Source organism: Microcaecilia unicolor, chromosome 10 (assembly GCF_901765095.1).
Source record: "Microcaecilia unicolor chromosome 10, aMicUni1.1, whole genome shotgun sequence".
In the NCBI taxonomy this organism is placed as follows: domain Eukaryota; kingdom Metazoa; phylum Chordata; class Amphibia; order Gymnophiona; family Siphonopidae; genus Microcaecilia; species Microcaecilia unicolor.
Window position 1 is genome coordinate 75,867,161 of NC_044040.1, and position 26,560 is coordinate 75,893,720.

The window sequence follows — 26,560 nt, forward strand, 5'->3', positions numbered from 1 at the left end:
AAATAAAAAAAAATAGTTTGTTTCATGCAGATTTCTTCTGTTTAAACATAACTAAACTGGATGTAAGCCCCTAATGCAGCCCATTGGCTTTCTTATATTTCATTCCTATGATGACATATACTGTGCCAACAATGAAAACTCTTCTCTCTATCTGGTCAATAATAAAAGGAGATCATTGTGAACACTATCACCTCTAAAGGGTTGTTTTGTGGCTGTACATGAGGAATTGTGATGTTGAATCAATTAGTGTATGTTTGTATCCCTAGTCATGCATCCAAAGTTTATATAATTCTTTCAAGAAAGTCAGTTAATCGTTTAACTTATTAGTGGAACATAATCACTGAGGCATGGTATAGTCACATTTTCACTATGGTAATACTAGAGCCCAACTAAGGAACAGGTTATTTTGAATTAGTCTTCACTGGATCAAACTTGCTTTCCTTGTGCCCATCACCATAGAATTCAGTTATATCATGGGAGCAAGTACATAGACATGTCTGAAACATTTGACAAAGGTGAGATTAGCATATATACCAACTGGGATTAAAAAGTCTGTCCTTTAGTGATGCCACTTGTTCAGAAATCATAGCCATAAGTATAGACAGTTATTCAAATACTAGTAAAAAAGGTCCATTTCTGAAAGAAATGAAACGGGCGCTAGCAAGGTTGTCCTCTAATGGCAATTATGTTTTTAAGGGAAATGTTAGGAGAGAGTATGTGTGAGAGAGTGAATGAGTATGTGTCAGAGAGTGAGTATGTGTGAGAGAGAAAGTATGTGTCAGAGAAAGAGTGTGTGTCTGAGAGAGAGACAGACAGAATGTGTGTGTCTGTCTGTGTGAGTGAGAGAGTGTAGTGTGTGTTCCGTGTGCACCAATTATGCTCTCTCCCCTGCATTCATCCATATGCAGCAAACGTCCTCTGTGCTGCATCCATGTGCAGCATCTCTCCCCTGCCCCCTCCATCCATCATGGTGCAGCAATTCTCCTATGTTCGTTGCCCTCCCCCCCTACATGTGCATCAACTCTGCATTCTCCCCTGGCCTCCTCCCCCCTCCTCCTCCTCACCTCCCCCTCACCCCCTCTCTCCCCTCCCCCTCTCAGGACCCCCTCCTCCTCCCCCTCTCTCTCGTCTCAGGACCCCTCCCCCCCATCTCTCGTCTCAGCCCCCCTCCACTTCTCTCTCGTCTCAGGACCCCCTCCTCTCAGGACCCCCTCCCCCCCCTCTTGTCTCAGAACTTGGTCAGTATTTGGGGGGAAGATGCTTGGAGTCGGTCAGAGCAGAGGTGCCATAGCCCTACCCCGAGCCAGCAGAGCCTCACCCACTTCCCCATGTGGGGTTCACTCTTACAGCAATTCCCCTCCCTTTCTTGGTTGGTACTCACATGAGGTCGGGGCGGTGGTGGTGCAGCAGGGCGCAGAAGGCCAGCCCGTCGTGGAAGGAGGCACTCAAGTTGCGGATCTGGACGCTGGGTGCGAGCCGGTTGTTCTTGAGGGCGAGCCGGCTGTTCTGCCCCGAGCACCTGAAGTAGGCAACCACTTGGTCCCTGGTTGTCCAGCGAATTATTCGGGGAAGGCAGGAAAGATCCCCAGTCTTGCCTGCCCGCTGCCGGTGCTGATCCTCCCCCGCTGAGCAACCCTCCTCTCCACCTACCCCCCTCCAGCCACCCATGTCCAGCGACCCTCCTCTCTCCCCTGCCCCCTCCAGCCACCCATGTCCAGCAACCCTCCTCTCCCCCTGCCCCCCTCCATCCACCCATGTCCAGCGACCCTCCCCTGCTCCCCTCCAGCCACCCATGTCCAGTGACTCTCCTCTCTCCCCTGCCCCCCCTCCAGCCACCCATGTCCAGTGGTGGCCTCGTGAGATTTCTGCTGAAGTCTCGGTGGTCATTATGAAGAGCGATCCGTCAGCGGGGGAGGGTCAGCACTGGAAGCAGGCAGGCAAGACTGGGGATCTTTCCTGTCTGCCCCGAAGAATTTGCTGGACAACCTGGGTGGCTGGAGGAGGGGCAGGGGAGAGAGGAGAGTCGGTGGACATGGGTGGCTGGAGGGGGGGCAGGGGGAGAGGAGGGTCGCTGGACATGGGTGGCTGGAGGGGGGCCAGGGGAGAAAAGAGAGTCGCTGGACACGGGCGGCTGGAGGGAGGGGGGCAGGGGAGAGAGGAGGGTCGCTGGACATGGGTGGCTGGAGGGAGGGCAGGGGAGAGAGGAGGTGTGTCTCTGAGGGGGGATACCCGGCAGTACCGGTAGTCTTGAGGCTGGTTGTCTTTCTGCTTCGGTGAAGTTGTGTGTGTGAATCTGTGTCTGGGCACGCGGGTTGCGCTATTCTTTGAGTCTGTTGGTGTGCCTCGTGCTGCTATCGTGTGGTTGGTCAGTGCTGCTTGTGACGAACCAGGAAGCACACTAACATCAGGACAGGAGATGGATACAGTGTTACAGGCAGCACGAACCCTACAAACCCTTCACTGCCACGGAGTCAGCTTCAGAACGTTGGAGGTGCTTTTTATTATAGTAGATTATCACATTCACACACCAGAACAAGACATCCATATACACATTGTAAAACTACAACTTCTATAGAGTACATTCTAAACTTTTTATTTTCTCATTTCCATTTTCCAAAATTCTAGACAGCAGATGCACAGATCAGAAGAACCCAAAGCAGTCCAAAACAAGTAAAGTCAGAAACAACAGTTTACACCTAATTGTTCAACTGCCCTTAGGATTCATTCACCTTTGGGTATAAAAAGTAAAACCATGTGTATGTAAGGACTAAATAAACAAATTAAAACAAAGTTTAAAGCAAATGCTACTACTACTACTACTATTATTTAGCATTTCTATAGCGCTACAAGGCGTATGCAGCGCTGCACAAACATAGAAGAAAGACAGTCCCTGCTCAAAGAGCTTACAATCTAATAGACAAAAAATAAAGTAAGCAAATCAAATCAATTAATGTGTACAGGAAGGAGGAGAGGAGGGTAGGTGGAGGCAAGTGGTTACGAGTCAAAAGCAATGTCAAAGAGGTGGGCTTTCAGTCTAGATTTAAAGGTGGCCAAGGATGGGGCAAGACGTAGGGGCTCAGGAAGTTTATTCCAGGCGTAGGGTGCAGCGAGACAGAAGGCGCGAAGTCTGGAGTTGGCAGTAGTGCAGAAGGGAACAGATAAGAAGGATTTATCCATGGAGCAGAGTGCACGGGAAGGGGTGTAGGGAAGGACGAGTGTGGAGAGATACTGGGGAGCAGCAGAGTGAGTACATTTATAGGTTAGTAGAAGAAGTTTGAACAGGATACGAAAACGGATAGGGAGCCAGTGAAGCGACTTGAGGAGAGGGTAGTATGAGTAAAGCGACCCTGGCGGAAGACAAGACGGGCAGCAGAGTTTTGAACCGATTGGAGAGGGGAGAGGTGACTAAGTGGGAGGCCAGCAAGAAGCAGATTGCAGTAGTCTAAACGAGAGGTGACAAGGGTGTGGATGAGGGTTTTGGTAGAGTGCTCGGAAAGAAAGGGGTGGATTTTACGGATGTTGTAAAGAAAGAAATGACAGGTCTTGGCAATCTGCTGGATATGAGCAGAGAAGGAGAGAGAAGAGTCAACGATGACACCAAGGTTTCGAGCTGAGGAGACAGGGAGAATGAGAGAGCCATCAACAGAAATAGAAAACGGGGGGAGTGGGGAGGTGGGTTTGGGGGAAAAATGAGAAGCTCGGTTTTGGTCATGTTTAATTTCAGGTGGCGTTGAGACATCCAGGCAGCAATGTCAGACAAGCACGCTGAAACTTTGCTTTGGATGCAAGGTGAGATATCAGGGGTAGAAAGGTAGATTTAGGAGTCATCAGCATAGAGATGGTAGGAAAAGCCATGGGATGAGATTAATGAACCAAGGGAAGAAGTGTAGATAGAAAAGAGGAGGGGACCAAGAACAGAACCCTGAGGTACGCCGACAGGCAGAGGGATAGAAGTAGAAGAGGATCCACCAGAGTGAACACTGAAGGTGCGGAGGGAGAGGTAGGAAGAGAACCAGGAAAGGACATGCCCTTAATATGTAGTCTTAATAATGAATAAGCAATAATGAAACAACGATGGACTATTCAGTAGTAAGCAGTCTGAGCCAACAAATTTATTTCACACTGAACATAATTAACTTCATATGAGCTTGGTGGCTAATAGTGTGCTGAACTGGACAATGTTCACACTCACAAAAAGCCCAGCGCCTATTAGCTTAATTTCAACTTTCAGCAGAGCAATTTCAATTTTCAATCCAGAATCAGTGACAATGACTTTAAAAAGCTAAGTTCCTTTTTTTTTGAACTTTAAGATATTATATATATGTTATAATAAAGCTTGTACAAGTAAATAATGATTACAAAATTGGACAGGTGAAGAGGCAATGGCGAATTAAGAGAGTTAAGAGTCATGAGTATTCTCTTCTCTTAATAAATGAATTGTCGCCGCACAGCTAGTGCCGCTGAGGTCCACTTTACTATGTGTGGGAAATATATTGAATATATATATATGTTGTTTTGATTAAAAACTGATTCTGGATTGAAAATTGCCCTCCAGGATATAAATTCACTCACTGGACCAGAAAGGAAAAGAGAGGAGGAGGCATAGCGCTTATATAACGATCTCATCTCACCATCGAAACTACTGCCGAATCTATAACAACCCATCTCGAAATAGCCTCAATCAGAATCCACCACAAAACCCTGCTCGACCACCTAAACTGTGTTCTGTTTTACAGACCACCATGCAACTGGAATGAAAGCCAGTCAAACTTCATGGACTTCATTTCAAATACTTGTGTATCCAAATCTAATATACTAGTATTAGGAGACATTAACCTTCACCTAGCAGACCCAAACTCTACCAATGCACGAGAATGTAAGGACTTCCTTCATTTATGTGATCTTATATGGCCACACATGCAAACAACCCATGTGAAAGGGCACACACTCGACCTCATCTCACACAAACTGTCCACTGACCAGAACCTAATAAAATAACAGAAACTAACTGGACAGAAACACCATGGACCGACCATTACAAACTAAACCTATCCCTAAAATGGAGGAAAAGGGGTTCTCTCCACATACGAGAACATACAACCTACACCAGAAGAGGCCAAATAGACTCGGATACATTCTGGCAACAGATATACAATAACGATTGGACAGCACAAACGGACTCCATATACTACCTCTCAGAATGGGACAAAAGATGTAGAGACATATTAGACGAAATAGCACCCTTACGAACAAGAACTTCACGCAGATACAACTCAATACCGTGGTTCAATGAAAACTGAAAAAATTAAAAACACAATCTAGGAAACTGGAACGCGCATGGAAAAAAATAAAAGATGAACACATACTCAACGCATGGAAACAAATACAACGGAAATACAAACACGCGATAAGACAGACCAAAAGGTCATACTACAAAACAAAAATAGGGCCGGATTACAAAAATATGAAGAAACTATACCATCTTGTGAATAAACTAGTAGACACAACGCCGGTCACCACAACCAACACTGACATCCCATCTGCAGACAACCTTCCTAAATACTTCAACGAAAAAATTGCAAACCTACGCAAAACTCTACCTCAGGACAACACGGACATCGAAAACTTCATCAATGGACTAGACCCAACCCCTGGTAAATACCCGGCAGACCGAATCTGGTCAAATTTCACTCTCCTCACTGCCGATACAGTTACCCAGGCGATTAATAGGTACTCCAGCAGTCACTGTCAATTGGATACCTGCCCCACCTACCTAATAAAATCCGCTTCCCACTGCTTCATAACAGACCTCACATCCCACTTAAACTTCATGCTTCAACAAGGTATCTTTCCTAAAGAAAAAGGCAACATCCTACTCACCCCAATACCAAAAGACACCAAGAAAAAAAACAAATGACATCACCAACTACCGCCCAGTAGCATCTATCCCATTGGTAGTCAAACTAATGGAAGGCATGGTAACCAAACAACTTAATGATTACATAAACAAGTTCACAATACTACATGATTCACAATCAGGATTTCGCCCCTACACAGCACCGAAACAGTACTACTTACTCTCCTAACTAAATTCAAGCAGGAAATAGCAATAGGTAAAAGCATTCTTCTCCTCCAATTTGACATGTCCAGTGCGTTCGACATGATCAACCATAATATACTACTAAGACTCCTAGATTACTTTGGAATCGGTGGAAACACTCTCAAATGGATCAAAGCAGTGGTGTGCTGGTAAATGTTTAACAACAGGCTCTCTCCCCGGTCACCCTCTGCGCCCCCCCCCCCCCTAAATTGCAGAGCTGGCTATAGCCGGGGAGAGAGCCTGGGGGGGTGGCAATGCATTACTCCAGGATACAAAAATTAAATGATCCCAGGTTCCAAGCTAATTCATGTTTAATGTGCGATAAAATGCCATAAGTAAGTAAATAAATATAAACTTTTAATGTTGAGCACCTGATTCTCAAAGTGAACATATTCCAAACACTATAATGAAAATAAAATTATTTTTTTCTACCTTTGTTGTCTGGTGACTGTTTTTCTGATCATGCTGGCCCAGTATCCAATTCTGCTGCTATCTGTCCTCTTAACTCCGTTTCCAGGGCTTCCTTTCCATTTATTTCTTTCCTTTCCTCCTTCATTTCTGGTCCTCAGCTTCTGCCTATTTTCTTCATCCATGTGCAGTTTTTCTCCTCTCTTCCTTTTCCCACATCTCATCTCCTTCCTCACTCTTCCCTCCCCTCCATCCATGTCCAGCATTTCTTCTCTCTCGCCTCCTCTCCCGTGCCCTCCATCCACCCATGTCCAGCAGTGACCCTCCTCTCCCCTGCCCTGCATGCTCCCATACCCAGCGACCCTTCTCTCCCCTGCCCTGCATGCACCCATACCCAGTGACCCTCCTTTCCCCTGCCCTCCATCCACCCATGTCCAGCAGTGACCCTCCTCTCACCTGCCCTCCATCCACCCATGTCCAGCAGTGACCCTCCCTGCATGCACCCATGTCCAGCAGTGACCCTCCTCTCCCCTGCCCTCCATCCACCCATGTCCAGCAGTGACCCTCCTCTCCCCTGCCCTGCATGCACGCATGTCCAGCAGCGACCCTCCTCTCCCCTGCCCTCCATCCATCCATGTCCAGCAGTGATCCTCCTCTCCCCTACCCTCCATCCACCCATGCCCAGCAGTGACCCTCCTCTCCCCTGCCCTGCATGCACCCATGTCCAGCAATGACCCTCCTCTCCCCTGCCCAGTGACTCCCTTCTCTCCCCTGCCACCCCTCCCGAGTTGTTCACCGGCGACTTCTCCTCCCTCCCTCCCTCCGGATCTGTCCCTTACCGACCTGACTCTTCTAATTCTTTGGGGCAGGCAGTCTTGCCTGCCTGCTACCAGCACCACTGACTCTCCCCTGCCGGTTCGCGCTTCAAAATGGCCGCCGAGACTTCAGCAGAAGTCTCGCGAGGCCGCCTCTGGAAGTCTCGGCGGCCATTTTTAGCAAACCGGCAGGGGAGAGTCAGCGCTGGTAGCGGGCAGGCAAGACTGCTTGCCCTGAAGAATTAGAAGAGTCAGGTGAGGTCGGTGACGTGAGGGATCGGATCGGGCGGGCGGGAGGAGAGCCGGCTCGCACTAGGGAACAATTGGCTCGCAAGTCGGTACAAAATTTAACAACCGGCTGTTGCGAGCCAGTGCGAGCCGGCTCCAGCACACCACTGGATCAAAGGTTTCCTAACCACCAGAACATATCAAGTGAAATCAAGTACAAACATATCATCACCTTGGAAACCAGACTGCGGAGTACCGCAAGGATCACCATTATCACCGATCCTTTTCAACCTCATGATGACCTCACTAGCCAAGGCCCTATCCATCCCAGGCCTTAACCCATTCATCTACGCTGATGACGTTACAATATACATCCCCTACAAACACGATCTGGCAGAAATCACCAACGAAATCAAGCTCAGCTTAAACATCATGAACTCATGGGCAAATGCATTCCAACTAAAACTCAACATAGAAAAAACACATTGTTTCATCATCTCATCCCAATACAATACATACAAACCCACAAACATTAACACTCCAGGTTACACCCTCCCCCTCTCAGGCAGCCTGAAAATTCTTGGAGTAACAATCGACCGGTACCTCTCACTAGAGAACCAAGCGAAATCCACCATAAAGAAAATGTTTTACTTAATGTGGAAACTCAAACGCGTGAAACCATTCTTCCCAAGGGAAATATTTCGCAACCTGATACAATCAATGGTACTAAGCCACATAGACTACTGCAATGGAATCTATGCAGGATACAAAGAAAAAATCATAAAGAAACTTCAGACCGCCCAAAATACAGCAGCCAGGCTTATATTTGGAAAAACACGTTTTGAAAGCACCAAACCCCTCAGAGAAAAACTGCACTGGCTCCCAATCAAAGAACGTATTGCTTTCAAAATCTGCACAATAGTTCATAAAATTATTTACGGTGAAGCCCCGGGATACATGACAGACCTCATAGACCTGCCAACCAGAAACACTACAAGATCAGCACAATCATACCTAAATCTCCACTACCCAAGCAGCAAAGGACTCAAATACAAATCAACTTATGCATCCAGCTTTTCCTATTTATTTGAAACGATTTTTATTAATGATCAAACATATGAAACAGAATTAGTAAAGACACATAATCAATACTCATAGTGACACAACATATGCCTTAAAGTACATCTTAACTATATCATCAGTTTTACAACATTTACCACCCCCCCCCCCCCCCCCTTGTTATACACTCTGTATCTGGAACCTCTTACTTCATGGTAATGATGCCTTCCAAAAATTTTTATCATACCATACATGTCTATGAGCAAGGCGTATACATCTACTGGGTTACCCTTAAGCTAGGGCCTTCCAAAATTGTTAAGTACAGCACTTCTAGCCTTATGAGAAATATTTTGCAAATAGGGGTTCCATACATCGAGAAATTTCTTTCTTCTGATGCCGCCCTGGTTTCCCATAACATGAGCTCATGGAGTCTATTCCTCCAGAGCCAAACAGAGGGTGATTCCTCCTGCATCCAATAACTAAGTATACATTTTTTCCCTACTGCATATGCTTTACATAAGAATACCTCCTGATTTTTATCTGATATCCCATATGCATTACTTTTGTTCAGAAGTACTTCTCTCCATGAGGGGAGTAACCCTTGCCCTAATATGTGTTCAAGATATTTCTGTACCGCTCTCCAAAATAATTTTATTCTATCACATCTCCAAAATGCATGCAAAAATGTGTTCCTTCCTCCGTGGCATTTAGGGCATTGGGCGCCAGATGTCCATCCCACCCGTGCTGCTTGTGATTGTGTAATGTATCCCCGATGGATAACCCTATATTGACTCTCCTGTAACTCAGTCCCTTCCACTTGCTTGGGTATATCTCTAATCAATTTTGCAAAATTTATCCCTTTCAACTCGTATCCCAAATCTTTACTCCATGTATCTGTAAGCTTCTCATATGTTCGAGGAGGACTGAGTGCCAGTAAAGCTCTATGTAAACTCGATATTGACATCTGTCCATATATATCCCCCCCTCAAGAATTCGCGCAACCTATATCCCATCTTCGCGCCCAAGGCTGCCTGGTCCAAACTAAACCAATAGTGATGTAGTTGTCTATATGCGTAATAATCCTTGTTGGTAAGTGGAAGTCTCTGCTGCAGATCCCGGAATCCATATAAGCTCCCCTCGTCATTCATTAAGTGTTCAAGCAAAGTAATTCCCATGTCCGACCATCTAGCAAATATCCCTTCCTCTAGCCCCGGGGAGAAATCCCCATTCCCTCGCAGTGGGAGTTGGTCACTAATATTGGGATCTTGTCTCCAGGATTGCATAAGGAATTGCCAAATGCGTCGCAGTGGCTGCAATAGTATGCTTTTCCTACAGAAAGGTGGCAAGCTTTTTGTTTTAGCCTGCAGGAGATAATTCAAATGCCAGGGACCAAATAATGCCCGTTCCAAACTAAGTGGCGTATGTTGATTTTTATTAAGCAGTCAATCCCTAAGATGTCTCAAAAGGCAGGCTTGATTGTATCGTTTAATACTGGGGAGTCCTAACCCTCCCTGTGCCCATCCATCGTACAGATATTCAAATCATAATTTGGATTTCCGCCCTCCCCATAAGAATTTCCGACTCATCCTGTTCAACTTACGTAAATCTTTACCCAGTATATGTATTGGCAACACCTGTAAAATATAGAGCCATCTCGGGAATATGATCATTTTAAATAAGTTAATTCTACCCATTAACGATAAAGGTAAATGGCTCCATCGCTCGAGCGAGTATTTGGTGTCTTGCAGCAGTTTTCCTATATTATTTTTATAAAGTGTGGCAGTATCCATAGTCAACCGTATTCCTAGATATCGGAAGGATTCTTCCGCCCATTTCAATGGAATCTGGCCCTGCCAACCTCCGACTTGGCCTCCCACCTTCTGCAAAGCTTCAGACTTCTCCAAATTTAGTGTAAAGCCAGAGAAATCACCAAACTCTGCCATACACTCTAAGAGAGCTGTCACTGATGTTTCAGGGTGAGTCACGTGTGCCAGCGAATCATCAGCGAAAGCTGCAATTTTAAAGGTGTCTGAGCCGATCTTAACTCCTTGTACATCGGGTGTCTGTTGGATGTTTCTTATCAGTGGGTCTAATGTTAATACAAACAATAAAGGTGACAGGGGGCATCCCTGCCTAGTCCCTCTGTGTATTGAAAAGGGAGGTGACAAGATTCCATTAACCCACACCTGGGCTTGTGGAAGACAGTATAATGCCCGGATCGCCTCCTGAAAAAACCCTTGTATACCATAAGCGTCTAAGGTGCCAAATAAAAAGTCCCACACCACCCTATCAAACGCCTTTTCGGCATCAAAGCTGACTAACACCGATGGGATGGCCTGCATGGACACCGCCTCCAAGGTTACCAATATCTTTCTCACGTTTTTAGTAATAGTTCTGCCTTGGATCAATCCCACCTGTGAATCTTCAATAATATCTGGCAGTACTCTAGATAAACGATTGGCTAAGACTTTGGCAAATAGTTTGGCTTCAAAATTAAGTAACGATATTGGCCTGTAGGATTCAGGTTTCTGTACATCCGGCCCTGGTTTTGGAAGTACTATGATCTGTGCTGTTCATAAAGAAATGGGCATTTGCTTCTCTTGCACCATGACATTGAACATTGAGGTGAGGGGTTCTACAACTTCATCTCTCAGCATTTTGTAAAATTCCCCTCTATAGCCATCTGGGCCCAGGGCCTTCCCCAATGGTCCTTGTTGTATTGCCCATGATACCTCATCTATCGTTATGGGAGCATTTAGCATGCTTAGGCTCTTTGTATCTATTTGCGGAAGATCTTGCCCAGCCAAATATACCTCACTGTCCATCGGGGGTGGATCTGGGATAGCATATAGCTTCTGATAATATTCTTGCATAATTCTATTGATTAAAACATCTTTATTCTCTAATATTCCATTTGAGGACTACAACATGTTTATTTTATAATTGCCCTGCCTAGGATTGGCTAACCTAGCCATTATCCTTCCACTTTTATTAGCGTATTTGTATAACTGATATCTATAGTACACATAATTCCGTTGGGCCTTATTATGGAGTCTCTCATTTAAAGTTTGCTGCAATTCCAGTAGCTTGATTTTTACTACGGCGTCATGTTGACGGCTGTACTCACGTCGTAGCCGTGTTATTTCCTTTTCGAGCCTTAGCAGGTCCCTCTCCCACGACTTTTTCTGGTGACTTGTATAAGCGATAATCTCACCCCGAAGTACTGCATTAGCGGTATCCCAATAGAGAATTGGAGTCGCCCGGTGTCCCTGATTAGTGTCTTGAAACTGCTTGTATTTGTTAAGTATGAATTTCCGAAAACCCTGATCTTTATAAAGCCTAGTAGGGAACTTCCGTTGGAACTGACCAGGACTACCCTCTGAGGGTTCCCATAAAACCATCACCATTGCATGATCTGAAATTTGGATAGGACCTATTTCTGCTGCGCGAATTTTTGTAAATAATAGGCGAGAGATAAAAATATAGTCAATCCGCAACATGGTGCCGTGTGCACGAGACAGGTGAGTGTAATCACGCTCTAGTGGATGCAGAGTGCGCCACACATCCACCATGTCCAGGACTTCACCTAACATACCTATGCCTCTAGAAGTCGCACCCGATCCCCTTTTGCCTCCTTGAGATCTGTCTAATTTTGGATCGCCAACTTCGTTGAAATCCCCTCCTATCAGCAGGGGAATTCCTTCAAAGCTTGTTAAGTGATGTAAAAGTTGTTTGTAAAATGACTTATTATACGTATTTGGAACAAATACATTACATATAACTACTGGTTGACGCTCTATTGTCAAGTGTGCCAATACATATCTACCCGCCTTATCTGCGATAGTCTTATGCGGAATGACTTGAACCCCTTTCTTTATTAAAATTATCACCCCCGCTTTTTTCGCCTGCGCTGGAGATTCATAATATGTACCCACCCACCAGCAGCGTAGTTTCTTGTGTTCTTTAGCTGTTAAGTGTGTTTCCTGAAGTAATGCTATTGAGGCCTGTTGTCTATGAAGTGCTTGAAGTATTTTCTGTCGTTTAATTGGCGTGGAGATACCCCCCACGTTCCACGTTACCACTTTAAGGGCCATCACGTGTTGTCAAGTACCACAGATAATATTTCCCTGATACCGTCACTGAATGGGCAGGGGGGGCATCCCAGCCTATACCCCCACCATCTATGATTAAATAAAATATCACAGAAATACAGTCCTCGTGTAACTGCTAATGTGTGACCTGTATGCTCCTTCTCCGCTGTTACCATGAAGTTCCTGCACTCCCCTGTGCCCCCCTCCCTCTCTCCCCCACCCAGCCCCTGTCTACCCATTCTCCCCATCTCTTACCGGCACCTAGGGTGCCCTACTTCCATGCATCCGATCTGGGATCCCACCCACATTGACATACAACCACCCCCCCTAACCAGAACAAGTTCAAAACCATGAAACTCAGCCACTTATGTTCACAGGCCTCCTGGTCCTTGCCGCTCCAACTCCTGCAAGGATATCAAACTCACTGTTGATCTTCCAAAGCACTGTTCATGTGTTTCTGGACGTTCTCGGCCTTTCCTCCTCTAACTGGTCCACCAATGCTTGGGCAGTTTTTGCAGTGTCACAAAATCTTACTATTCCGTTGTGCTGGATTCTGAGTTTAGCCGGGTACAATAAGCTGAAACTGATCTGCATTTTATGTAGTCGCCCACAAACTTGCGAAAATTGTTTACACTGGAGGGAGACTTTAGTAGAATAATCTTGAAAACACAGTATCTTATGTCCATCCACCTCCAGCTTTTCCCCTTTCCGAAGAGCTGCTAACACATCCATCTTATGCTGATAATTGAGCAGCCGCAAAATGACCACTGTTGGGCGGACATTGGTCTCCTTTTTTGGGCCCAGGCGATGTGCTCTTTCTATCTTCAGCAGCTCCGTCGTACTCTGATTCGTTAAGATCTTAGCAAGCCAAGGCTCCAAAAATCCTCTCAGTTCCGTATCCTGTATAGATTCTGGTATTCCTACCAAACGGAGATTATTCCTACGGGACCAATTCTCCAAGTCGTCCACTTTATCCTCTAAGATTGTGACCGTTTTTTGGAGATGTTCTATAGTCTGTGAGGCTTCTTGTGAGGAGTTTTCCACTTCCCCCGGTCGCTGCTGGACCTCCTGGAGCTCAGTAGTAAAAGTAGTAAATCTCTGATCCATTCCATCCAGCTTATCGATAATTTGCTGTAGCTTGTGGTTCATGGTGTCCTCCACCGCCGTTTTAACCTCAGCAACAATTTCAGAGGCCCAGACAGAGCTCACCGATGGCGAGGGTGGAGAAACTTTTTCCGCCATTTTGCATCCACCGCTCTTATTTTTATCCAGCTCTTTCTTGGAACTTCTGGTCGCCATACAAAAGTTCTGGGGGCGAGTGTAATTTAGTCCGCTAAAGAGAAAAACAAATCTCTGCCCCTAGTGCTAATCTAGCTGCTGCGGTGAACCGGACAGTTGATATCTTTAAATTGTTCTGAGTAGTGTTTGAGTGCTGTGTAAATCTACTCTTGATTGCCCAGGCTTAGTCTTCCAGACATATTCTGTCAAAGGCTCAGCGCTGTCACAGGCCCCTGCCCAGACTGTTATGTCCTCCCGCACTAAAAGGTGCGTTCTCTGATGTTGAGGTACTGAGTAGGTGCGTTAGCTTAAGCCTGTATATATGTTCCCCATCTGCAAGCGTCTCATGCCCACTCTCAATAGGCCATGTTCGTACACTGCTTTGTCCCGCTCTGTCTCTTGTCTTCCACCACACCCTCCGTTATCTACTCAGATCGCCGGTCCTGATCGCCGACACTAGGTCCCGCCGGTATAAGTTTTCCCACCTGTGTTCCGGTCTCCCATCAACTGCGGGCCTGTGGCTTATCTGCGTCTCAAGGTGCTCACCGGCTTTTCCTGATCACGGTTTTTCTCTAGGGTGGGTGTGTACGAGTTCGCTTGATTGTACCGTGCTGTCTGCACGGATCGGGATTCGTGTTTCTTAATCTGGATTGGGAATCATTCTGATGTAAGGTGGCATCAAATCCACTATGTTTCAGGGGCAAAAGCTCTCGTTTTGATGGGATCCCCGAACTTCGCCGACAGGAGCTTACTGTGCGGCGGCCATCTTGGCCGGCAGCTCCACCGGAAGTCCAGCTTTTCCTATTTAAGCGTGCAACTATGGAATGCACTGCCAAAAGTAGTAAAAACTACGCTCGACCACCTAAATTTCCGAAAAGTCCTAAAAACAAACCTGTTCAGAAAGGCACACCCCTCCAACCGAAATGGACATATCCTAACTCTTCCTCTTCCTCTCTAAGTTCCCCCAATGTATTTACCATACATGAACCTTATTCTACCATAATATCATCTTATATTTGTTTATACCGGAACTGGCAAACGCCGTTACGGTACTATGTAAGCCACATTGAGACTGCATACAGGTGGGAAAATGTGGGATACAAATGTAACAAATAAATAAATAAAACTGAAATTGCTCTGCTGAAAGTTGAAATTAAGCTAATAGGCGCTGGGCTTTTTGTGAGTGTGGACTTTTGTTACCTGGCCCCCGCATGGCAAAGAAATATGAACTTTTTAAAATTGACCTTTATAAGAAGATGTATCGTATGAACCTGACAATGTTAGCACATTTAGACTGACTGGACAGAACTTCTGCATGAAGGATGCCCTCCCCTCATTATTCAATACCTCTCTGTGAAATAGTATTAATAAAAAAGGCAAGTGCATTTTTATAATATACTACTGTGATCCAGAAAACAAAAGGAGCAAGTTCCCACATGCCATAATCTTTTGATGTAGGCACAGGAAAAAAAGATATTAAATGCTCCCAGGTTTCAACCTAATTAATGTTTTTTTTTAAATTATACTTTTAAATAGTAAATCTGATTGTTAAGCACCTGGAAACATCTCTACATGAATACAGGGAGTCCCTATAACTAGCCCCTCCAAATGGCATGATTTAGAACAAAGCAGTACTCCAACCCATGAAACCAAAACTTTCTCTGTATACACATCCCTATGCTGCACCTGCACAAGCTGGCATGCTTAAAAATATAAGAAAAGATGATCAAATAAAAATGCTACCAACAATTAAAATCAACAATGTGGATAGAGCAGCTCCTCCTAGATTTGCTTGCTTTGAGGTTAACAGCTGCGCGGAGCAGAGGAAAGGAAGAGAGACAATACAGGCAACAGGTAAAAGATGGATACAGCAGTGGCTTGCCTTTCAACGTTTTGAGTTCAACCTCCTTGTTCATGCCATTGCCTCCCCAACTTGGCTGCAACAAAAATGAAGCCGCGGGCGGGGCCATAGCCTTATGTATGCTACTGGTGCCTCTGCCGGTTTCTTTCATCCGCTCCCTCCTCCCAAACAGGAAGTTACATCTTTGGGGGTGGGGCGGGGTGGAGGCGGCAGTGGTGCACACAGGGCTCTAGATCAGCGCATGGCTTCATTTGGTTGCAGCCAAGTCAGTTGGGAAGGCAGCGGTTTGAGTGACCCAATTAGTGCGGGGCAGGGAAGGGATGCTCACGGTTCCTCTAGGCTGCTGCAGACTCATAAAGCAGCAGCCGGAAGGAAAGGTTAAAACAGTATGAGGCGGCAGGCGCTTTGGGGACATAGGCACCATTTTTTCTAAAGATTGTTTGGGGGAGCGACTGCTCCCCCTGCGCCCCCCCCCCCCCCCCCCCCCCCCAGCTACGAAACTACACAGGATGTGAGAGAGGATGGAGGAGGAGAAAATGGAGAGTTGAGGTGAGTGAGATAGCTGGGAAAAGAGAAAAAGAGCCAGGAGAGAAAAGGAAACCAGTTTGGGTATTGAAAATTCTATGATTCCCCTGATGCCAATTCACTTCTGCCAGCCTGAACTTGAGCCTCTGTTTTCTGACAATCATTGCAGCCATAATGCTTAAAGTAAAAACCCCTGGATTCTGTTTAGCGCAACAAGTTATGTGCACAAATCCAGTCGTATTCCAGATTAGTGTGTGCAACTTAATTAGTTAACAAGCCAATCAGCGCCGATAATTGCCACATAACAAGCAATTACTGACACTAATTGGCATTGATTAGAATTTATGTGCACAATTGTCTAGGCATATTCTGCAATGTGATACGTGTAAATTCTAAGTCCCATAGTTGAAAAGAGGGTGTGGCCATGGGTGGGTTGTGGGGATTTTATGTACATTGTTTTATAATACACCTGGTCCGTGCCTAATTTAGGTATTGGCATTTACACCAAGTTTTACTTGGCATAACTGCCCGAGACTAAATTTAGTTGTATTGATGGGTGCTCAGCATATTCTATAATCTGCATGGAAATTTTAGGCTTATTCTATAAAATACACCTAGATTTAAGCATACTTTATAGAATACGCCAAGGCATATTTTTTTCCGCACAGATTTTTCAGGTGCCATATATAGAATCTAGTCCATAATGCTTAAAGTAAAATTGGTAGCTGATGCAAGAGACTTCTAAAAAGCCTGTAATCTTCTTTACCATAAATTTCTTCTTTTTGTTGCCTCCTGGGGTACTGGAAGAGCAAAAACATAACATTACAGTGGAGGCGGTGCATGCAAATATTCAATTTATATTCATTGCGGATATCCCAAAAACCTGACTGGCTGGGGTGCCTCCAGGACCAGGTTTGGGAACCACTGCCCTAGATTAAAATAATAGCCATTCCTGTGTCTCGCTAGAGACATCTCCAGTTTTTAACACTTGGATATGTTTGTTCATGGCACCTTTCACCATTAGAAAGTTAGAAACGGGTCCTTTGTATGTAAGTTTATGTTTCTCCATTTGAACAGTAGTTAACCAAACTACTTTAGTCCTCCTTAGGGAGTTTAGATGTAATCACATATTACCATGCTCCCTCCCCTGCACTCTGCCATGGCCCAGAAGGGGCTCCCAACAAGCCTGCGATCATACCGCAGTAAAGATGTAGTCTTATTCATTGGGCTTGGCCCTATGTCATGATGTCAAAGGACCAACCAGCTACTGCCAGAGTCCCTCTGCAATGTTATCTCTGGCTGGAATTCCAATCAGCAGGGAAGCATCTCATACTAAAAGCAGGTATATCTCCTCTCTCTCCCTTGATTTGTAGCATCAAGAAGCCAACCAGCCACCAAGAGGGAGTTCCTCTGTGATATTGCCTTTGGCTGGAACACCATGCAATAGGGAGGCCTTTCATACTAACAGGTACATCTCCTCTTTCTCCCATGGTTCTAAGCAAGGGCATGATCTTATTTACTGGGCTGGGCTCTATATGATGATGTCAACGGGCTAACCAGCCACCACTGGGGAATCCCTTTGCATTCCAAGCAGCAGAGAGGACTCTCATACTAATAGAGGATATACTTCATCTCTTTCCTTCACAAAATGCAATCCACTATTACTGTGTGAGATGTGATTGGTTCACACTAGAGACAACGTGATAGCACCATCCCTCTAGAAATGTTTGTTGAGACATATACTTATGTTTGGAAAAATCCTGAATACTTGGCTGTATGGAGAGTGTCTATAAAACCCCTGAAAATGTGTGCTTCAAAATTTGAATTTTTAGGTCAGCTGTTTGTATCTTGCTGAATATAAGAATTTTTTTAATTTATGTTTCTCTTTCTGGTCTTAGTTTTGGACTGTCATTTTAATTGAAGTTGCATTTAGAGTGTTCTGTAGATTTTTTTGTGGATGGCTAGTCATTTTTTTTCTTTTACTAAAACTAGGCTGCTTTTAACTATTTTGTATTTCATTGTTCAGTTGTATATATTTGTGTATCTTGTTTCAATTTTGCTTTCTTATTGTTAAGTTTATGCTATTATTTGTAGTGTATATTGACACTATTTATTTAGTTAACATTTATTTACTTTTATTGTACATCATCTTGGGCAATCTTGGCTGATAAGTCGATGGATAGATCCTGAAATCATTTTGTGATAAGTGCTTAGAACTGGTGCTAAATATTTGATATATTAACAATGCTATGGATATTCATCCATGATTAAGACAAAAACTGTTTAAGATGGACAAAATTTCTTAAGTGTGTTATTTTCAGCGTAGTGCTTATTAATGAGATGAACAATGTGCTTGACCTATTTGCACGACACGATCTGGAAGGCCATATGGATTACCAGATGGTATCCTATAATTGAATACTAGTCATTCTTAACATGAAGTAAGTGCTAAACACACAGTACAATAATATTTCTTTTAATATTTTGACTGAATTACTTATAGTACTTTTATTATTTTATAAAACAATGTCAAAAGATATTAACCTGCTATTAAGACAAAGGTGCCAGTTAACAACCATAAGAAATCTACCAGTGAAGCAGTAGATTCTCTGCAAATACTACAGTTTTGTCAGCTCACAATGATTAATAAGCCAAACTCTATACTCTATCAAGCACTTGGATCTCAGGTGTTCTCCAGAAAATGCTAGTTACCTTAATGAGCATTTTGATGAACGGCATGAGCTAAACCTTTAAGTCTCAGAATAAACTATATATCATTGCTATCAATCTGTCAAGACCTAAATATATGATAGCGGCCTATAAAATATGGGACAAAGGTTTGGAAATGTTTGTCATGAAGACAATTGTTAGAAATAAAGTTTGAAGTTGTGTATGATTCAGTTCATTATTACGGATAACTTTTTTGGTCTTGACTGTATCATGAGTTCTGGCGATAGAAAGCAAATGGAGTTAAGTGGGCCTGTATGAAAGGCATTACTGTAGATCTTACATAACTATTTACAGACCCCAAAATTCTATATATTGCACCTTAATCTCCGTATGGAAATCAAAGTGTATTATATAACAATGTGTATAACTTAATTGGTTAACTAGCTAATCAGCGCAATCAATTGGATGCAAACAAGCAATTATCAGCACTAATTGGCATTAATTATGATTTACGTGCACAACTCGCTAAGCATATTCTGTAATGTGGTGTGCATAAATCCTGAGTCACACAGTTGAAAAGGGGGTGTGGTTATAGGTGTGGAATGGGAATTATTAGAATACACTCACTCTCTGCCTAATATAGGTGTTGAGATTTATGTCAAGTCAAACATGGCCTAAATGAATGTGACCAAATTTGGTCACATGGAGAGGCGCTCGGCGTATTCTATATACCACTCAGAAATGTAAACCTATTCTATAAAATTTAGGCATAATTTAGAGAATATGCCTAGGTGTACTTTTATACTGTGTGGATTTTTCAGGCGCAACATATAGAATCTAGCCCAGAGTGTACAAGCAATCCTTTTTTTCCAGCATCAATATGGCTACCAATATCCTACACTGCAAATCTTAAAAAGAAATACTTTAAAAATAATATCCTAGCATCTATAATAGATTGACAGCCTCACTTTCTCTGTGATCTTTCCACATGAGAAAAAGAATAATCTAGGTCTTAGATCTATTCTGATATAACTGGCTACCAAGTTTTTTGTTTGTTTGTTTTCTTGATTTTCCAAACCAATTGGGAGACTTTGGAGCACGTTTTCAAAAGAGAAAAACGTCCAAAAAGTGGCATAAGTCAGCATTTGGACAGTTTTCTCACAAAAACATCCAAATTGGTATTTTGAAAATCAATTTTTAGATGTTTTTCTATGAAGTCCATCAGAAGTGCGTTCAAATCACAAGGGGGGTGACAGGGCATATTAAGGGCAGGATCTGGGTGCTCCTAACACTTGGACGTTTTTCAGCCATAATGGAACAAACAAAACCATCCAGGACTAAAACTAAGACGTTTTGAGTTAGATCTGTTTTTATAACGAATAAGGCACAAGAAGGTGCCCTAAATGACAGATGACCACTGGAGGGAATGAGGGATGATCTCTCCTTACTCCCCCAGTGGTCACTAACCTCTTCCCACCCTGAATAAATGTGATTTAAAACATTATTTACCAGCCTCTACACCAGCCTCAGATATTATACTCAGGTCCATTAGAACAGCATGCAGGTCCCTGGACTAGTCTAGTGGTGAATGCAGTGCACTGCAGACAGGTGCCCATACCTCCCCCTACCTGTTACACTTGTGGAGGAAACTGGGAGCCTTCCAAAACTCACCAGAAACCCACTGTACCCACATATAGGCACCCCCTTCACCCGTAAGGGCTATGGTAGTGGTGTACCGTTGGAGGTAGTGGGTTTTAGGTGAGTTCTGAGCTCAGCAGACAAGATAAGGGAGCATTTTATGAAGTCCACTGTAGTGCATCCTAGGGTGCCCTATCACTTTCCCAGGATGTGTGGGGGGACCAGTCTACAAAAAATGCTGACTCCTCCTAAATCCCAATGGCTTTTTTATGTGCATTTTGCACTTGGATGTTGTTCAAAACAGAATTTTGGAAAAAATAGACAGATGTTTTTCTTTTTTGCAAATGACCTTCTTTCCTATTCAGATTTTGGACATTTTTTGCAAAATCTCCAAAATCGGACTTAGACGTTATATTGAAAATACCCCTCTATGTAACTCTGTAAATCTAAGAGGCCCTTTTACAAAGGTGTGGGAGGGCTAATGCACAAGTAGCATGTGCTAAATCAGCACTACCAGCAGGTTAGCTCGTGCGCCCAGCGGTAATTCTGAGTTTGGTGCGAACTGAGTCCCGAAGTAGAAAATATTTTTCTACCTCGGGGGCATTCCTGGCTGTAGTCGGCAGTGCAGCCACATTGGTGAATGCTGCATGGCAGTAAAGGCTCAGGATGCAAATAGGCAAACGCTAGTTTTAATTTTAGCACATGCCAATTTCCTGGCCCATTAAAACATGGACTTTTTTCCCCAGCTGCGATAAAAAGTAGGCCATTGCGTGCCAAAAACATCTGCCCACACTACCACAGGCCACGTTTTACTGTGGCTTTGTAAAAGGACACCTAAGTGTTTTGAAAATATGCCTCCAAATTTCTGGTGAAGCAATGTGTTGAAGTACATTCACAGCGCAAAACAGTATTCTATAGTAACTCTCCTCATACACTGTATTCAAGCTTGTTTGTATTCTATATGGCTTTAGAGGGTAGCATTTTCTTTATGCACTGAAGCAATAAAACATCAAGTAGACTAAAATAGCAGGTACAAATGGAGGAAAAATATATATACAAATGATCTGATGCTGGAAAACCTGATCATTTTGTTGTGTAAATGATCTCAATACAATTTTTTTAAAATTTTTGCAACAGATATTTTGTTTAGTTGGTTAGCTATCGGCCTTATTTTCAAAAGTGATGGGCGCCCATATTTCGACCCAAATCAGGAGATGAGCACCCATCTCGCAAAGGCGCCCAAATCGGTATAATCAAAAGCCGATTTTGGCCGTCTTCAGAAACAGGCAAAGTTGACAGGGGAGTGTCGGAGGCGTGGTGAAGGCAGGACTGGGGCGTGTTTATCGGCCGAGGAGAGATGGGTGACCTCGGCCAATAATCGAAAAAAGAAAGGCATTTTTAGCGCGAATTTGGGTCACTTTTTTTGGACCCTATTTTTTTCACGAACAAGTACCAAAAAAGTGCCCTAAATGACCAGATGACCACCCCTGACTCCCCCAGTGGTCACTAACCCCCTCCCACCCAAAAAAACCCCCAACTTTAACTTTTTTTTCCAGCCTGTATGCCAGCCTCAAATGCCATCACAGCAGTATGCAGGTCCCTGGAGCAGTTGTTAGTGGGTGCAGTAGACTTCAGCCAGGTGGACCAGGCCCACCCCCCCCCACCTGTTACACTTGTGGTAGTAAATGGGAGCGCTCCAAACTGCCTCCAAAACCCACTGTACCCACATCTAGGTGCCCCCCTTCAGCCATAAGTGCTATGGTAATGGTGTAGAGTTGTGGGCAGTGGGTTTTGGGGGGATTTGGGGGGTTCAGCACCCAAGAGAAGGGAGCTATGGACTTCGGAGGTATTTTACTTTTTTTTTTTTAATAGTTACAAGTGCCCCCTAGGGTGCCCGGTTGGTGTCCTGGCATGTGAGGGGGACCAGTGCACTACGAATCCTGGCCCCTTCCACAACTAAATGCCTTGGATTTGTTCGTTTTTGAGCTGGGCGCCTTCGGTTTCCATTATTGCTGAAAAACGAAACCGCCCAGCTCAAATCCGCACAAATCTGATGCATTTGCCGGGCACCAACCGTATTATCAGAAAAAAAGATGGACGTCCATTTTTTTCGAATATACAGTCTGTCCCGCCCCTTCATGTACCCGTTCTCGGAGATAGACGCCCATGGAGATGGGCATCCGCGTTCGATTATGCCCTTCTATGTATTTCTAGGCTTAGTCTTTTCAGAAAGGTGGTTGTAAAATGTCTTCCTTTAAGTGTTCTCTGTTTAGGATTTGTTTATGAAATAGTCAAAAAATATGTCTGGGTAACATACGTTTGATCTTAAGAAGGCCCGCTACACTGGTTAACGCCAGACAAAATATATCATTTCAAGAGAGGCAGAGACAAAGATGTTCTGGGAAACACAAAGTTTATCTGGACAAAACTGGTTATGGCGAAAGGTTGCCCTAATATTCTTTATCTATTTAGGTGCCACTGAAAATCTGTGTAAAGTTAACCAGAATAAGACATCCAATTAATTTTCCCACAGGTTGCATCGCTGAATATTGAACTTTAAGAGTCCTCTATTGTGTTGTATTTCCCATTGGCTAGCATGGAAGGGTCTAATTGATGCAGCACCTTAGCAGTTACCGAGCAATTCTATAACTGGCGCCTCCATTTAGATGTCCCGAAAGCTGGCAATAGAAGCTTAGGGGTCCTTTTACTAAGCTGAGGCAAAAGGGGGCATGAGCTGGCATCAACACATGTTTTTTTATGTGCGCTGAGGGCCCCTTTTACCGCAGCGGGTAAAAGGCTGTTTTTTTTTAAAGAAATGGCCATGCGGCAAGTGAAGCACTTGCTGTGCAGCCATTTGGGGGGGGGGGGGGGCACTTACCGCCACCCTTTGAGATGGCAGTAAGGGCTCCCGCACCAACCCAGTGGTAAACACCGACAGTACAAAAATAAAAATATTTTTGTAGTGCTGGAAATGTCATGTGCTGGGGGTGGGAACTATCACTGGGCTGCTGCAGTAGCCCAGCGGTACTTCTAGTTTAGCGAGCGGTAAGCCCACATTGGCTTACTGCTGCTTAGTAAAACACCCTTAATCTATAACAGCTCTGCGTACATTTAGTAACGCTATAGAAATGATAAGTAGTAGTAGTAGTAACTTAGGCATCCTGTTCCATTATAGAATACTAGCATAATCCGGTATCAGCATGCCTAAAATTTATTTACTGAGGGGTCCTTTTACTAAGTTGCAGGAAAAAGGGCCCTGCAGTAGTGGCAGGGGCCATTTTTTCCACATGCCAGGGCCCTTTTTACCGGAGTGGGTAAAAATCCCCCCTCCCCCCCCCCCAAAATGGCCATTAAATAATTTAACTCATCGACTGGCCATGCGGCGAGGAACACTTACCGCCACCCACTGATGTGGCGGTAAGGGCTCCCATGGTAACCCGGAGGTAACCAGGCAGCACGTGGTAATGCCCAATTACCACCAGGTTAGCATCGGAAATGGTGCACGCTCAAACCAGAACTATCACCAGCGTTGGGCTTACCGCTACTTTGTAAAAGGGCCCCTGAGAAACTAATACACATGGAATCATAAAAACTGCTTTGAAGTTGTCATGCACTTCTAGACTTGTTTCTACTTTCTACTAGATACTCTTGTGAGCTTCTAAGTTTGCATTTGTTCTCTGTCTTTTATAAAATAATTAGATACTGGCATGGTTTTTAATCCATTAATTTTAATCCATAGTAAGAGGGTTTTTTGCCCCTATCATCAAAAAAATGTCAGCCAGTATAGTCATGTGTAAATGCTGTCTCATGTTTCACTTTTGATTTGATTTTTACTGAACAGGTTGGTACAGATTAGTGTAGGCTCCACAATACGATGCTTTCTTATTATAATTGACTGTCAAAATGAATTTAACAGTCTTGTGTTAACATTTACATATTCATTTTTATAACAAAGTTACAGAAATAACAAACAATTACAGTATAATAATCCTGGGAAATTAAAAGTGCTAGACTGAATATCTTGACTATTAAAATAATTTTATGAGAAGTGAAATATGGATGTATCAAAGTATATGTATAAATAAAATTCAGTTTTCCATTTGTATGACTTCAAAAATGACTGCTACTCAAGGGATGGAAATTTACATTGCAGGCTCAGTTCTTGCAGATTGAAACCTTAATGCTCACTGTACCCTTTGCAAAGGGGGATTCCAAGTTCCATACTTACAATGCTGATCACAGTTGTATGGGGTGAGAGGATTGATGGAGGATAGGTTGGAGTTTGAAGAGTTGCTTAGTTATTTATTTTTGTAAAAGATGAGTTTTTATGTTTTTTAATTGTATTGCTGGGGAAATTTATTTATTGCAACATGTCAATCACTTTGGGTTTGATTAAATAGGCGTGGACAATAAATGTAAATAAATAAATAAGTCTTCTCCATTTTTTTTTCAGCCAGTTAAGAGAAATCAGAAGGCTGTACTCCATAAAGCTGTTACCACAATAGTCAGGGCACAGTAGAGCAAGTGGTATCAGAGTAAGCTATCCAGCTAGATGAATCAGTGAAATGTTTTCTTTTTAAATCTAGTTTACCTTTTTATTCCATAATATAAGGACTTTTCTTTTCTGTTTACTATGGCTTTTCTTGCATTGTGTGTTGGTGAAAATGATACAAAAAAGTTTTCCCTATAAAGTAGCGCCAAAATATAGGCATGACAAAAAATAATGGTTAGCACCAATTCTGCAACAGTGTAGAATTGGTGTACAAAGCTGCTTTGGTGCACCAATACTTAGGTGTGACATCTTACACCAGGTCAATTGCAGGGATAAGCTGGCACACTTAAGTGCACCTTGCAATGTGCGCAGCTGATATTATCCTATAAGGGTCACGCACTAATAGGCGGAACATCCATAACACACACAAGCTCCACCAACTGGTGCAACCCATTTGCTGTTACATGGCATTCAATTAGCATACCAATTTTATGGAACAGTGCGTAGCAAATACACACATAAATGCCAATTTGTGACATCATTCATGCATGTAAATGCGCTTATTCTATAAATCAATGTGTGCAATTAGGACCAAATTCTATAAATTGCGCCAAAAAATCAGCACTGAAAAAAACCCCACACTTAGGGCTAGATTCTATACATCACGCCTCTATTTCCATGTGGACATCAACGTGTATTCTATAAAGTACAATTTAATTTAGGCATACATTATAGAATACACCAAGTACTGCTCCACGCTACTAAATTTAGTCACGGTTAATTACTCCAACTAAAACCTGTTGTAAATCCCGATGCCTAAATTAGGTGCAGAGCGGGTGCATTCTATAACGAACATAGATTTTAGAAACGCTCACATCCCATCCATTCCACTCCTATAACCATGCTCACTTTTCAACTATGCAACTTATAATTTACGTGCACCAAGTTACAGAATACACTTAGCAAGTTGTGCATGTACATCTTAATTAACGCCAATTAGTGCTGATAATTGCTTGTTAACCAATTAACAGCATTAGCTAGTTAAACAATTAAGTTACACACATTGTTATAGAATACGCTTCGATTTCCATGTGGAAAATTAATGTGCCATATATAGAATCCTGAGGTTATTGCTATTCTATAAATGTCGCCAAAAGTTAGGCACGGTTTATAGAATACATGTAGCAACTGTCCTCACAACTAGAATTTAGGTGCAATCATTTACACCAACTAAAACCTGGTGTAAATGCCCGCACCTAACTTAGGTGCATATTGGGCATATTCTATAACAGTGCACGTAATTTCTAGGAATGCCCTTGAACCACCCATGCCCCTTCCTTGGCCATGCTCCATTTTGTTATCTGCGCATTAGAATTTACATGCACCACTTTACAG

The 26,560-nt window shown here is 43.6% G+C and overlaps 1 protein-coding gene across 1 annotated transcript in view; it reads right to left on the bottom strand.

Annotated features, from left to right (window-relative positions):
• The window catches only part of SLC16A7 (solute carrier family 16 member 7), a 337,527-nt gene that overhangs the window by 82,260 nt on the left and 228,707 nt on the right, over window positions 1-26,560 (bottom strand). The gene's annotated exons all lie outside the window — the stretch shown is intronic.